General features: G+C 46.9%; 1 protein-coding gene across 1 annotated transcript in view; it reads left to right on the top strand.

The window, feature by feature from the left end:
• The window catches only part of DLGAP1 (DLG associated protein 1), a 278,071-nt gene that overhangs the window by 163,140 nt on the left and 100,193 nt on the right, over window positions 1–14,738 (top strand). The gene's annotated exons all lie outside the window — the stretch shown is intronic.

Genomic DNA, 14,738 nt, shown 5'->3' with positions numbered 1-14,738 from the left:
AAATGGTTGTCAGCCAATAATATGCTGTGTTATATACAATATAAGAATGGGGGAGGTGTCACTGCATAACTATGGAAAATGTATTTAAGGATTTGGAAAAGCTGAGTAACAAATCATATATGAACTATGATGGTGGCAATAGGTACGGTACATGAACAGTTGGCAGAAATAATGCCTTCCTTGTGCCATCCCATAGCTCTACTTCTTATAGACCAGCATTTTGTGACACCAGTAAAAGATTTGGTGCAATTTCTGGTGGCACACAGTGGTGATCATTGCAAAATACTCTTAAAAATGTTTACCACCTCTAGTAATTAGTGAGTAGTATTAGATGAGTACGATACTGGCAGCTGGGTCTATAACAGCATCATCCGATACCCTGCTCTCAACCGATGCGGGGCAAGAAACAGTACTGTCTGCAACAGGGGCGTACACAGATTTCATAGGGCCCCATAGCAAAGCATGGTATGGACCCCCTGTCCTACCCAGTTCCCAGTACGTGTTAAGCCAGACACTCCAAGGCTTTTTTTTTTTATTAAGTCAAAGACTATTTAATTAAAAAAATTAATAAATGAAAAGTAAAAAGTCACCCCACTCCTCATCCACTTTATCCAACGTATATGTGAGAAAACGTGGAACAGGTATATGGTGCTCATTCCGGACACCATATTTCTCAAACAACTGGCATAAATACACTGACAAACCTCCCCCATACAGCTCTATGTCTACCGCTCCCCTCCTACTGCCTGAAGCCACCACTAAGCGGAGCTCAGTGCATTGGAATTTATACAATTACCATTAGACTGAAATCGATCCTTTAAAAACCTTTGAGCGCCCTCTAGTGGCATCTTCATGTCAGGAACTAAAGATGGAGTTAAGTTCAGAGTTCCTGCCCCCAGGCCCCATAGCCATTACATGGTCTAAATACATGGAAGCTACCCAACTGGTCTACAGATTTCTGGTTGGGCCTACATGAGCTAATTTGGCCTACGTTTTTCCCCATTGAGCCGAGTCTCTTCAATAAGAGCCAGACCCTGGGAACATGGCTGCTGGGAAGTACATTTAATGATGGCCAACTCTTCTTGTGTAGGAATATTAATAAATAGATGAACCTTTTGTCAATGTAATGTGTGAGTAAATAAGTGAATCACCGAGCTGACGACTTACAAGTTCTCTGTGCCTTTTGTAAGACAGGACCCAAACAGAAGATGACTCAGAATCCTGCCATGCCCCCTCATTATATAGCACTAAGTAAACGCTGTATGGGTCAGTCCGCCTTACAGTCTGAAAGATAAATCCTTGTGTCAATTTGGTACAGTCAGAAGGCATTTCGAGGCTCTGGTAGACATGGGCAGGCTGTAGGTTGGAGCCGTGCTCTACAAGCCTGCACTCCAGCACTCATGTATGACAGAGAGAAAAGGGCCGGATTTACTGTAATTATATGTTTGGAGTGGGTGGCTGAGCAGTGAGGTAATGCGCATTGTTGTGTTCCCAGGAGCTGAACTTTACTTCAGGCTCAGAAGGCATGTAAACCAGACACAGCTTTTGTTTGCATTCTTAGCTGAGAGTCAAGGAAAAAATGTTCACGTGGTTGTGACCATCTGCTGTTGTTCCACGGAGTTTAACTTCAATAGGACATTTCGTACAAACCTGAATTTTCCGGAGCAGTCAAAACTTCTTGCAGTGATTGAAAAAACTTTATGTTTGGGCAGAAATCTGCGGTCAAGTTTCGGCATAGGAACAGTTTACCGGAAGAGCCAACAAATACATATATTATTGAGTCTTTAGGGTTTCTGGCATGAATACCAGAATTTAGCCAGACAAGATACTGCTGCATGCAATGGTCATTTTTTCCTCTTTTTTTGCTGGAATCTGTGGTGGAGGCTCCACTGCAGATGTCAACCTAACCTTACAGTAGTGTTCAGAGGCACCATACAGCACCACATAGATTGCCTATACATCCATAATATAGACCAACAGGGACTCCATGTACTGCCACCTAGGCTCAGTCAGACTGTCAGGGCCTACCTGTAAAAATCATTTTGGGGGCCCACTGTACAACTACGTGCAAATATTATCTGACCCCTTTTTGTAATCTGCACCAACACATGGTTTTTTTTTAGTAGTGGACCACTGCTTAGATGCTGCCTCAGACTGTTCTATCCTGGAGACCCTGTTAGTATGCTGCTGATGGGCTTCTGCCTTGGACTAGGACCTTCTTAGACATTTAAAGGGAACCTGTCACCGGGATTTTGTGTATAGAGCTGAGGCCATGGGTTGCTAGATGGCCGCTAGCACATCCGCAATACCCAGTCCCCATAGCTCAGTGTGCTTTTATTGTGTAAAAAAAAAAGATTTGATACATATGCAAATGACCCTGAGATGACTCCTGTCCCTGACTCATCTCACGTACAGGACTCATCTCAGGTTAATTTGCATATGTATCAAATCGTTTTTTTACACAATAAAAGCACACAGAGCTATGGGGACTGGGTATTGCGGATGTGCTAGCGGCCATCTAGCAACCCATATCCTCAGCTCTATACACAAAATCCCGGTGACAGGTTCCCTTTAAGTCAGAAACTCATGCTCACACAGCAGAGGCAGCAGCAAGATGTTTACTGATTGGGGGCCACTGCAGTGACATTAAGAAGTTGAGTCCCTGGGGAAAGAAGATACTCACTGGCCTGCCTCTGTTCCTAGAAGCCTTCTCCTCCACCCGATGTGTCTATAGTAATAAACTGGATAAGGCCTCTTAAATATTCTACCCAATCTCTATATGGACATAGGCTGGCTGCAATGTTGTAAGCTGCCTATCTGAATGTAGTGCAGACAGTCTACTGTGTGATCTGCCATTTGTGTAAGGGCTGATAGACTAGGGGCCACCTTGTCTCCAGGGCCCACCAAGGGATTTTTTTTCCTGTGGACCAGTCCCAGCCTGGGCTCAGTGTATCTTTAGGGTGTAGTATTTTGCTAATCATCTTTGTTGTAGTACACCAAAATGATTACTCCACAAATATAATATACGTTCATTCTTTATTATTTAAAAAGAGAAAAGGTCAATACATATTGTAATCAATTGCATACAGTGGTTGCAGTGTAGGACAAAGCTGCGACAAGTAAAAATCCATCCTCCCCACAAAACTCCGGCAATTGGCTTTATACCATTAGAATTACATGGAGTATGCGCCAGGGTCTGAATCTAATTACTGTGTAATACACATGTAAGTTAAATACCTCATACATCTCATATGCCAACCCTATGCTATGACAGATAATCTGCTCATATGCTACCAGTGCTATTCCCATTAACTATTGCATGGAGTCCAAAAACAGAGCCTGGAAACTATAGGCCGGTAAGTTTAACATCTGTTGTGGGTAAACTGTTTGAAGGTTTTCTAAGAGATGCTATCTTAGAGCATCTCAACGGAAATAAGCAAATAACGCCATATCAGCATTGCTTCATGAGGGATGGGTCATGCCAAACTAATTTAATCAGTTTCTATGAGGAGGTAAGTTCTAGACTTGACTGCGGCGAATCAATGGATGGTTTATCTGGACTTCTCCAAAGCATTTGACACTGTACCACATAAAAGGTTAGTATATAAAATGAGAATGTCCGGACTGGGAGAAAACGTCTGTAAGTGGGTAAGTAACTGGCTGAGTGATAGAAAACAGAGGGTGGTTATTAATGGTACACACTCAGATTGGGTCACTGTCACTAGTGGAGTACCTCAGGGGTCAGTACTGGGCCCTATTCTCTTCAATATACTTATTAATGATCTTGTAGAAGGCTTGCACAGTAAAATAGCAATTTTCGCAGATGGCACTAAACTGTGTAAAGTAATTTACACTGTTGAGGACAGTATACTACTACGAATGGATCTGGATAGATTGGAGGTTTGGGCAGATAAGTGGCAGATGAGGTTTAACACTGACAAATGTAAAGTTATGCACATGGGAAGGAATAATGCAAGTCACCCATACATACTAAATGGTAAAACACTCGGTAACACTGACATGGAAAAGGACCTAGGAATTTTAATAAATGGCAAACCAAGCTGCAAAAAACAGTGTCAGGCATAAGATAATAGGTTGCTTCAAAAGGGGCATAGATGCCTGTGATGAGAACATAGTCCTACCACTTTACAAATCACTAGTCAGACCACACATGGAGGACTGTGTTCTGGGCTCCTGTGAACAATGCAGACATAACAGAGCTGGAGAGGGTCCAGAGGAGGGCAACTGAAGTAATAACTGGAATGGGGCAACTACAGTACCCTGAAAGATTATCAAAATTAGGGTTATTCACTTTAGAAAAAAGACGACTGAGAGGAGATCTAATTACTATGTATAAATATATCAGGGGTCAGTACAGAGATCTATCCCATCATCTATTTATCCCCAGACTGTGACTGTGACGAGGGGACATCCTCTGCGTCTGGAGGAAAGAAGGTTTGTACACAAACATAGAAGAGGATTCTTTACGGTAAGAGCAGTGAGACTATGGAACTCTCTGCCTGAGGAGGTGGTGATGGTGAGTACAATAAAGGAATTCAAGAGGGGCCTGGATGTATTTCTGGAGCGTAATAATATTACAGGATATAGCTACTAGAGAGGGGTCGTTGATCCAGGGAGTTATTCTGATCGGAAAGGAATTTTTTATTCCCCTAAAGTGGAGACAATTGGCTTCTACCTCACGTTTTTTTTTTTTTGCCTTCCTCTGTATCAACTTGCAGGATGACAGGCCGAACTGGATGGACAGATGTCTTTTTTCGGCCTTATGTACTATGTTACTATGAGTCTCCAACAGGATATACTCCCAAATGCAAAGAAAAGGACCTTGCAATGTATAGCATTCCCACCAATGTCCTGAATAACAAGATCATTGGTGGTGCAGAATAAGCATAAGGAAAACAACTACTGACCAGGAGCAAAGGGGAAGAGAGGATGCCAACCCTACGAGCGTTTCGCCTCGGTTCTTCAGGGAGCGTATACCTCCACTACGCCATACAGCCATATATATATACCCCCCACATGATGAGGTCAGAGTGAGCTGATAGGGCCTCCAATATTGTACACCTGTGTTGGATGGAACATACTTCCCTATCCGGTAGCGGGTAACACCAATATGGCCGCTGAGATATCGGCGATTATACACTGCAGGAGCGCAACACGCCCTCCTGCATTTGTTCGTCAGTTCAATAATTTCCCTTAGGTCTCGCGAGATCTCGTGCGGTCACGTGACCACTCGTCACGTGACCCCTTGTCATCTGCATGAGCCCAGCGTCCTCATCAGGTATTCCAAGGAGACCCCTCATCACTCCGACACACACAAGGGGAGAAAAGAACACATCATGCCATATAGCGCTGTGAGGCCTCTTCCCCCTCAATTAGGGTTGCCATATAGACAACCGAACAATGCCGCCAGCGCCATATTAGTGGAGGGCAAGGTTGCCCTCTACCCATAAACCAGGGCAATATTGACACTAAATGCGGGAGGACATGAATATAGAGAAAATGGATCGAGAGCTGTATTCTATCAAATTCAATATAATGCAATATGCATAAATAGACCTATTAACCAGAGTCTCAACCTAAAAGGGGCCAGTCACATGGTAAAAGCCTACTTACAAAGGAATCTACTAACAAATCTAAAAGTGATTATAATATCAAAACCATAATAAAGTGATACATTACTTCATGATGTAATAACCATGATAAAGTGCATATTCGATTAAAACTTCATCATTTATGGAATATTAGCATACAAAAGTGTATACAAAAACACCTAACAAAATGAATAAATACATAATTCAGCACAATAGAACAAAACAAAATTATAAGTGCTAAAAAACCACACCACATGCATAAAAAGTGATCATAAGCAAAAAAGTGCATAGTGAAAGTGCAAGAGTGACATTAAGAAGGTGAGTCCCTGGGGAAAGAAGATACTCACTGGCCTGCCTCTGTTCCTAGAAGCCTTCTCCTCCACCCGATGAGTCTATAGTAGAGTTGAGCGAACACCTGGATGTTCGGGTTCGAGAAGTTCGGCCGAACATCCCGGAAATGTTCGGGTTCGGGATCCGAACCCGATCCGAACTTCGTCCCGAACCCGAACCCCATTGAAGTCAATGGGGACCCGAACTTTTCGGCACTAAAAAGGCTGTAAAACAGCCCAGGAAAGAGCTAGAGGGCTGCAAAAGGCAGCAACATGTAGGTAAATCCCCTGCAAACAAATGTGGATAGGGAAATGAATTAAAATAAAAATTAAATAAATAAAAATTAACCAAAATCAATTGGAGAGAGGTTCCATAGCAGAGAATCTGGCTTCCCGTCACCCACCACTGGAACAGTCCATTCTCAGATATTTAGGCCCCGGCACCCAGGCAGAGGAGAGAGGTCCCGTAACAGAGAATCTGTCTTCATGTCAGCAGAGAATTAGTCTGCATGTCATAGCAGAGAATGAGGCTTCACGTCAGCCACCACTGCAACAGTCCATTGGCATATATTTAGGCCCAGCACCCAGGCAGAGGAGGGAGGTCCCGTAACAGAGAATCTGTCTTCATGTCAGCAGAGAATTAGTCTGCATGTCATAGCAGAGAATGAGGCTTCACGTCAGCCACCACTGCAACAGTCCATTGGCATATATTTAGGCCCAGCACACACACAGGCAGAGGAGAGAGGTCCCGTAACAGAGAATCTGGCTTCATGTCAGCAGAGAATCAGTCTGCATGTCATAGCAGAGAATGAGGCTTCACGTCAGCCACCACTGCAACAGTCCATTGGCATATATTTAGGCCCAGCACACACACAGGCAGAGGAGAGAGGTCCCGTAACAGAGAATCTGGCTTCATGTCAGCAGAGAATCAGTCTGCATGTCATAGCAGAGAATGAGGCTTCACGTCAGCCACCACTGCAACAGTCCATTGGCATATATTTAGGCCCAGCACCCAGGCAGAGGAGGGAGGTCCCGTAACAGAGAATCTGTCTTCATGTCAGCAGAGAATTAGTCTGCATGTCATAGCAGAGAATGAGGCTTCACGTCAGCCACCACTGCAACAGTCCATTGGCATATATTTAGGCCCAGCACACACACAGGCAGAGGAGAGAGGTCCCGTAACAGAGAATCTGGCTTCATGTCAGCAGAGAATCAGTCTGCATGTCATAGCAGAGAATGAGGCTTCACGTCACCCACCACTGCAACAGTCCATTGGCATATATTTAGGCCTAGCACACAGGCAGAGCAGAGAGGTCCCGTAACAGACAATCTGGCTTCATGTCAGCAGAGAATCAGTCTGCATGTCATAGCAGAGAATGAGGCTTCACGTCACCCACCACTGCAACAGTCCATTGGCATATATTTAGGCCTAGCACACAGGCAGAGCAGAGAGGTCCCGTAACAGACAATCTGGCTTCATGACAGCAGAGAATTAGTCTGCATGTCATAGCAGAGAATGAGGCTTCACGTCAGCCACCACTGCAACAGTCCATTGGCATATATTTAGGCCCAGCACCCAGGCAGAGGAGAGAGGTCCCGTAACAGACAATCTGGCTTCATGTCAGCAGAGAATTAGTCTGCATGTCATAGCAGAGAATCAGGCTTCACGTCAGCCACCACTGCAACAGTCCATTGTCATAAATTTAGGCCCAGCACCCAGGCAGAGGAGAGAGGTCCCGTAACAGACAATCTGGCTTCATGTCAGCAGAGAATTAGTCTGCATGTCATAGCAGAGAATGAGGCTTCACGTCAGCCACCACTGCAACAGTCCATTGGCATATATTTAGGCCTAGCACACAGGCAGAGCAGAGAGGTCCCGTAACAGACAATCTGGCTTCATGACAGCAGAGAATCAGTCTGCATGTCATAGCAGAGAATCAGGCTTCACGTCAGCCACCACTGCAACAGTCCATTGTCATAAATTTAGGCCCAGCACCCAGGCAGAGGAGAGAGGTCCCGTAACAGAGAATCTGGCTTCATGTCAGCAGAGAATCAGTCTTCATATCATAGCAGAGAATCAGGCTTCACGTCACCCACCACTGTAAGAGTCAATTTTCATAAATTTAGGCCCAGAACCCAGGCAGAGGAGAAAGGTCCCGTAACAGACAATCTGGCTTCATGTCAGCAGAGAATCAGTCTTCATATCATAGCCTAGAATCAGGCTTCACGTCACCCACCACTGTAAGAGTCAATTTTCATAAATTTAGGCCCAGAACCCAGGCAGAGGAGAAAGGTCCCGTAACAGACAATCTGGCTTCATGTCAGCAGAGAATCAGTCTTCATATCATAGCAGAGAATCAGGCTTCACGTCACCCACCACTGCAACAGTCAATTGTCATAAATTTAGGCCCAGCACCCAGGCAGAGGAGAGAGCTCCCGTAACAGAGGATCTGGCTTCATGTCAGCAGAGAATCAGTCTGCATGTCATAGCAGAGAATGAGGCTTCACGTCACCCACCACTGCAACAGTCCATTGGCATATATTTAGGCCTAGCACACAGGCAGAGCAGAGAGGTCCCGTAACAGACAATCTGGCTTCATGTCAGCAGAGAATCAGTCTGCATGTCATAGCAGAGAATGAGGCTTCACGTCACCCACCACTGCAACAGTCCATTGGCATATATTTAGGCCTAGCACACAGGCAGAGCAGAGAGGTCCCGTAACAGACAATCTGGCTTCATGACAGCAGAGAATCAGTCTGCATGTCATAGCAGAGAATGAGGCTTCACGTCACCCACCACTGCAACAGTCCATTGGCATATATTTAGGCCTAGCACACAGGCAGAGCAGAGAGGTCCCGTAACAGACAATCTGGCTTCATGTCAGCAGAGAATCAGTCTGCATGTCATAGCAGAGAATGAGGCTTCACGTCACCCACCACTGCAACAGTCCATTGGCATATATTTAGGCCTAGCACACAGGCAGAGCAGAGAGGTCCCGTAACAGACAATCTGGCTTCATGACAGCAGAGAATCAGTCTGCATGTCATAGCAGAGAATGAGGCTTCACGTCACCCACCACTGCAACAGTCCATTGGCATATATTTAGGCCTAGCACACAGGCAGAGCAGAGAGGTCCCGTAACAGACAATCTGGCTTCATGTCAGCAGAGAATCAGTCTGCATGTCATAGCAGAGAATGAGGCTTCACGTCACCCACCACTGCAACAGTCCATTGGCATATATTTAGGCCTAGCACACAGGCAGAGCAGAGAGGTCCCGTAACAGACGATCTGGCTTCATGTCAGCAGAGAATCAGTCTGCATGTCATAGCAGAGAATCAGGCTTCACGTCAGCCACCACTGCAACAGTCCATGGTCATAAATTTAGGCCCAGCACCCAGGCAGAGGAGAGAGGTCCCGTAACAGACAATCTGGCTTCATGTCAGCAGAGAATTAGTCTGCATGTCATAGCAGAGAATCAGGCTTCATGTCAGCCACCACTGCAACAGTCCATTGGCATATATTTAGGCCTAGCACACAGGCAGAGGAGAGGTTCATTCAACTTTGGGTAGCATCGCAATATAATGGTAAAATGAAAATAAAAATAGGATTGAATGAGGAAGTGCCCTGGAGTCCAATAATATATGGTTATGGGGAGGTAGTTAATGTCTAATCTGGACAAGGGACGGACAGGTCCTGTGGGATCCATGCCTGGTTCATTTTTATGAACGTCAGCTTGTCCACATTGGCTGTAGACAGGCGGCTGCGTTTGTCTGTAATGACGCCCCCTGCCGTGCTGAATACACGTTCAGACAAAACGCTGGCTGCCGGGCAGGCCAGCACCTCCAAGGCATAAAAGGCTAGCTCTGGCCACGTGGACAATTTAGAGACCCAGAAGTTGAATGGGGCCGAACCATCAGTCAGTACGTGGAGGGGTGTGCACACGTACTGTTCCACCATGTTAGTGAAATGTTGCCTCCTGCTAACACGTTGCGTATCAGGTGGTGGTGCAGTTAGCTGTGGCGTGTTGACAAAAGTTTTCCACATCTCTGCCATGCTAACCCTGCCCTCAGAGGAGCTGGCCGTGACACAGCTGCCTTGGCGACCTCTTGCTCCTCCTCTGCCTTGGCCTTGGGCTTCCACTTGTTCCCCTGTGACATTTGGGAATGCTCTCAGTAGCGCGTCTACCAACGTGCGCTTGTACTCGCGCATCTTCCTATCACGCTCCAGTGCAGGAAGTAAGGTGGGCACATTGTCTTTGTAGCGTGGATCCAGCAGGGTGGCAACCCAGTAGTCCGCACAGGTTAAAATGTGGGCAACTCTGCTGTCGTTGCGCAGGCACTGCAGCATGTAGTCGCTCATGTGTGCCAGGCTGCCCAGGGGTAAGGACAAGCTGTCCTCTGTGGGAGGCGTATCGTCATCGTCCTGCCTTTCCCCCCAGCCACGCACCAGTGATGGACCCGAGCTGCGTTGGGTGCCACCCCGCTGTGACCATGCTTCATCCTCATCCTCCTCCACCTCCTCCTCATCCTCGTCCTCCTCGTCCTCCAGTAGTGGGCCCTGGCTGGCCACATTTGTACCTGGCCTCTGCTGTTGCAAAAAACCTCCCTCTGAGTCACTTCGAAGAGACTGGCCTGAAAGTGCTAAAAATGACCCCTCTTCCTCATCCTCCTCCTCCTCCTCCTGGGCCACCTCCTGTTCCATCATCGCCCTAAGTGTTTTCTCAAGGAGACATAGAAGTGGTATTGTAACGCTGATAACGGTGTCATCGCCACTGGCCATGTTGGTGGAGTACTCGAAACAGCGCAACAGGGCACACAGGTCTCGCATGGAGGCCCAGTCATTGGTGGTGAAGTGGTGCTGTTCTGTAGTGCGACTGACCCGTGCGTGCTGCAGCTGAAACTCCACTATGGCCTGCTGCTGCTCGCACAGTCTGTCCAGCATGTGCAAGGTGGAGTTCCACCTGGTGGGCACGTCGCATATGAGGCGGTGAGCGGGAAGGCCGAAGTTACGCTGTAGCGCAGACAGGCGAGCAGCGGCAGGATGTGAACGCCGGAAGCGCGAACAGACGGCCCGCACTTTATGCAGCAGCTCTGACATGTCGGGGTAGTTGTGAATGAACTTCTGCACCACCAAATTCAGCACATGCGCCAAGCAAGGGATGTGCGTCAAATTGGCTAGTCCCAGAGCTGCAACGAGATTTCGCCCATTATCACACACCACCAGGCCGGGCTTGAGGCTCACCGGCAGCAACCACTCGTCGGTCTGTTGTTCAATACCCCGCCACAACTCCTGTGCGGTGTGGGGCCTGTCCCCCAAACATATGAGTTTCAGAATGGCCTGCTGACGTTTACCCCGGGCTGTGCTGAAGTTGGTGGTGAAGGTGTGTGGCTGACTGGATGAGCAGGTGGAAGAAGAGGAGGAGGAAGCCGAGAAGGAGGAGGTGGCAACAGGAGGCAAAGAATGTTGCCCTGCGATCCTTGGCGGCGGCAGGACGTGCGCCAAACAGCTCTCCGCCTGGGGCCCAGCTGCCACTACATTTACCCAGTGTGCAGTTAGGGAGATATAGCGTCCCTGGCCGTGCTTACTGGTCCACGTATCTGTGGTTAGGTGGACCTTGCTACAGATGGCGTTGCGCAGTGCACACTTGATTTTATCGGATACTTGGTTGTGCAGGGAAGGCACGGCTCTCTTGGAGAAGTAGTGCCGGCTGGGAACAACATACTGTGGGACAGCAAGCGACATGAGCTGTTTGAAGCTGTCTGTGTCCACCAGCCTAAATGACAGCATTTCATAGGCCAGTAGTTTAGAAATGCTGGCATTCAGGGCCAGGGATCGAGGGTGGCTAGGTGGGAATTTACGCTTTCTATCAAATGTTTGTGAGATGGAGAGCTGAACGCTGGCGTGTGACATGGTTGAGACGCTTGGTGACGGAGGTGGTGGTGGTGGTGTTGGTGGTACATCCCCTGTTTGCTGGGCGGCAGGTGCCAACGTTCCTCCAGAGGCGGAGGAAGAGGCCGAGGCGGCAGCAGCAGAATAGGCCGAGGCGGCAGCAGCAGAAGAGGTAGCAGGGGGAGCCTGAGTGACTTCCTTGGTTTTAAGGTGTTTACTCCACTGCAGTTCATGCTTTGCATGCAGGTGCCTGGTCATGCAGGTTGTGCTCAGGTTCAGAACGTTAATGCCTCGCTTCAGGCTCTGATGGCACAGCGTGCAAACCACTCGGGTCTTGTCGTCAGCACATTGTTTGAAGAAGTGCCATGCCAGGGAACTCCTTGAAGCTGCCTTTGGGGTGCTCGGTCCCAGATGGCGGCGGTCAGTAGCAGGCGGAGTCTCTTGGCGGCGGGTGTTCTGCTTTTGCCCACTGCTCCCTCTTTTGCTACGCTGTTGGCTCGGTCTCACCACTGCCTCTTCCTCCGAACTGTGAAAGTCAGTGGCACGACCTTCATTCCATGTGGGGTCTAGGACCTCATCGTCCCCTGCATCGTCTTCCACCCAGTCTTGATCCCTGACCTCCTGTTCAGTCTGCACACTGCAGAAAGACGCAGCAGTTGGCACCTGTGTTTCGTCATCATCAGAGACATGCTGAGGTGGTATTCCCATGTCCTCATCATCAGGAAACATAAGTGGTTGTGCGTCAGTGCATTCTATGTCTTTCACCGCTGGGGAAGGGCTAGGTGGATGCCCTTGGGAAACCCTGCCAGCGGAGTCTTCAAACAGCATAAGAGACTGCTGCATAACTTGAGGCTGAGACAGTTTCCCTGGTATGCATGGGGGTGATGTGACAGACTGATGGGGTTGGTTTTCAGGCGCCATCTGTGCGCTTTCTGCAGAAGACTGGGTGGGAGATAATGTGAACGTGCTGGATCCACTGTCGGCCACCCAATTGACTAATGCCTGTACCTGCTCAGGCCTTACCATCCTTAGAACGGCATTGGGCCCCACCATATATCGCTGTAAATTCTGGCGGCTACTGGGACCTGAGGTAGTTGGTACACTAGGACGTGTGGATGTGGCAGAACGGCCACGTCCTCTCCCAGCACCAGAGGGTCCACTAACACCACCACGACCATGTCCACGTCCGCGTCCCTTACTAGATGTTTTTCTCATTGTTATGGTTCACCACAACAACAAATATATTATTTGGCCCAATGTATTGTATTCAAATTCAGCGGGATATAAATTTGAGGCCTAGTATTTAGGCGCTGGGTGACCGGTATGGATTTAGTGACAGAATTAGACTTGGAAATGCACAGAAGCGTGTGTGTGAAGTTATTCTGAATGACCCTATGTGCACCTTCAATATTATATACCCTTTTAGGGATAGATTTCAAATAGCTCTGATATAGCAGAAACCACTAAATTATGAAATTGCTAAATTGGGAATTGTACTTCAACCCAGAACAAAAAATGTGCTTTGACGGACACTAAATATCTTGCCCAGCAACAACAGTACAGCGGTGGGTAACGAGAGATTTAGAGGGATTTAAATTTGAGGCCTAGTATTTAGGCGCTGGGTCACCGGTATGGATTTAGTGACAGAATTAGACTTGGAAATGCACAGAAGCGTGTGTGTGAAGTTATTCTGAATGACCCTATGTGCACCTTCAATATTATATACCCTTTTAGGGATAGATTTCAAATAGCTCTGATATAGCAGAAACCACTAAATTATGAAATTGCTAAATTGGGAATTGTACTTCAACCCAGAACAAAAAATGTGCTTTGACGGACACTAAATATCTTGCCCAGCAACAACAGTACAGCGGTGGGTAACGAGAGATTTAGAGGGATTTAAATTTGAGGCCTAGTATTTAGGCGCTGGGTGACAGGTATGGGTTTAGTGACAGAATTAGACTTGGAAATACACAGTAGCGGGTGTGTGTGAAGTTATTCTGAATGACCCAATGTGCACCTTCAATATTATATACCCTTTTTGGGATAGATTTCAAATAGCTCTGATATAGCAGGAACCACTAAATTATGAAATTGCTAAATTGGGAATTGTACTTCAACCCAGAACAAAAAATGTGCTTTGACGGACACTAAATATCTTGCCCAGCAACAACAGTACAGCGGTGGGTAACGAGAGATTTAGAGGGATTTAAATTTGAGGCCTAGTATTTAGGCGCTGGGTCACCGGTATGGATTTAGTGACAGAATTAGACTTGGAAATGCACAGAAGCGTGTGTGTGAAGTTATTCTGAATGACCCTATGTGCACCTTCAATATTATATACCCTTTTAGGGATAGATTTCAAATAGCTCTGATATAGCAGAAACCACTAAATTATGAAATTGCTAAATTGGGAATTGTACTTCAACCCAGAACAAAAAATGTGCTTTGACGGACACTAAATATCTTGCCCAGCAACAACAGTACAGCGGTGGGTAACGAGAGATTTAGAGGGATTTAAATTTGAGGCCTAGTATTTAGGCGCTGGGTCACCGGTATGGATTTAGTGACAGAATTAGACTTGGAAATGCACAGAAGCGTGTGTGTGAAGTTATTCTGAATGACCCTATGTGCACCTTCAATATTATATACCCTTTTAGGGATAGATTTCAAATAGCTCTGATATAGCAGAAACCACTAAATTATGAAATTGCTAAATTGGGAATTGTACTTCAACCCAGAACAAAAAATGTGCTTTGACGGACACTAAATATCTTGCCCAGCAACAACAGTACAGCGGTGGGTAACGAGAGATTTAGAGGGATTTAAATTTGAGGCCTAGTATTTAGGCGCTGGGTCACCGGTATGGATTTAGTGACAGAATTAGACTTGGAAATGCACAGAAG

Source organism: Bufo gargarizans, chromosome 5, assembly GCF_014858855.1.
Source record: "Bufo gargarizans isolate SCDJY-AF-19 chromosome 5, ASM1485885v1, whole genome shotgun sequence".
Lineage (NCBI taxonomy): Eukaryota > Metazoa > Chordata > Amphibia > Anura > Bufonidae > Bufo > Bufo gargarizans.
This window is presented reverse-complemented; position numbering and strand designations above follow the sequence as displayed.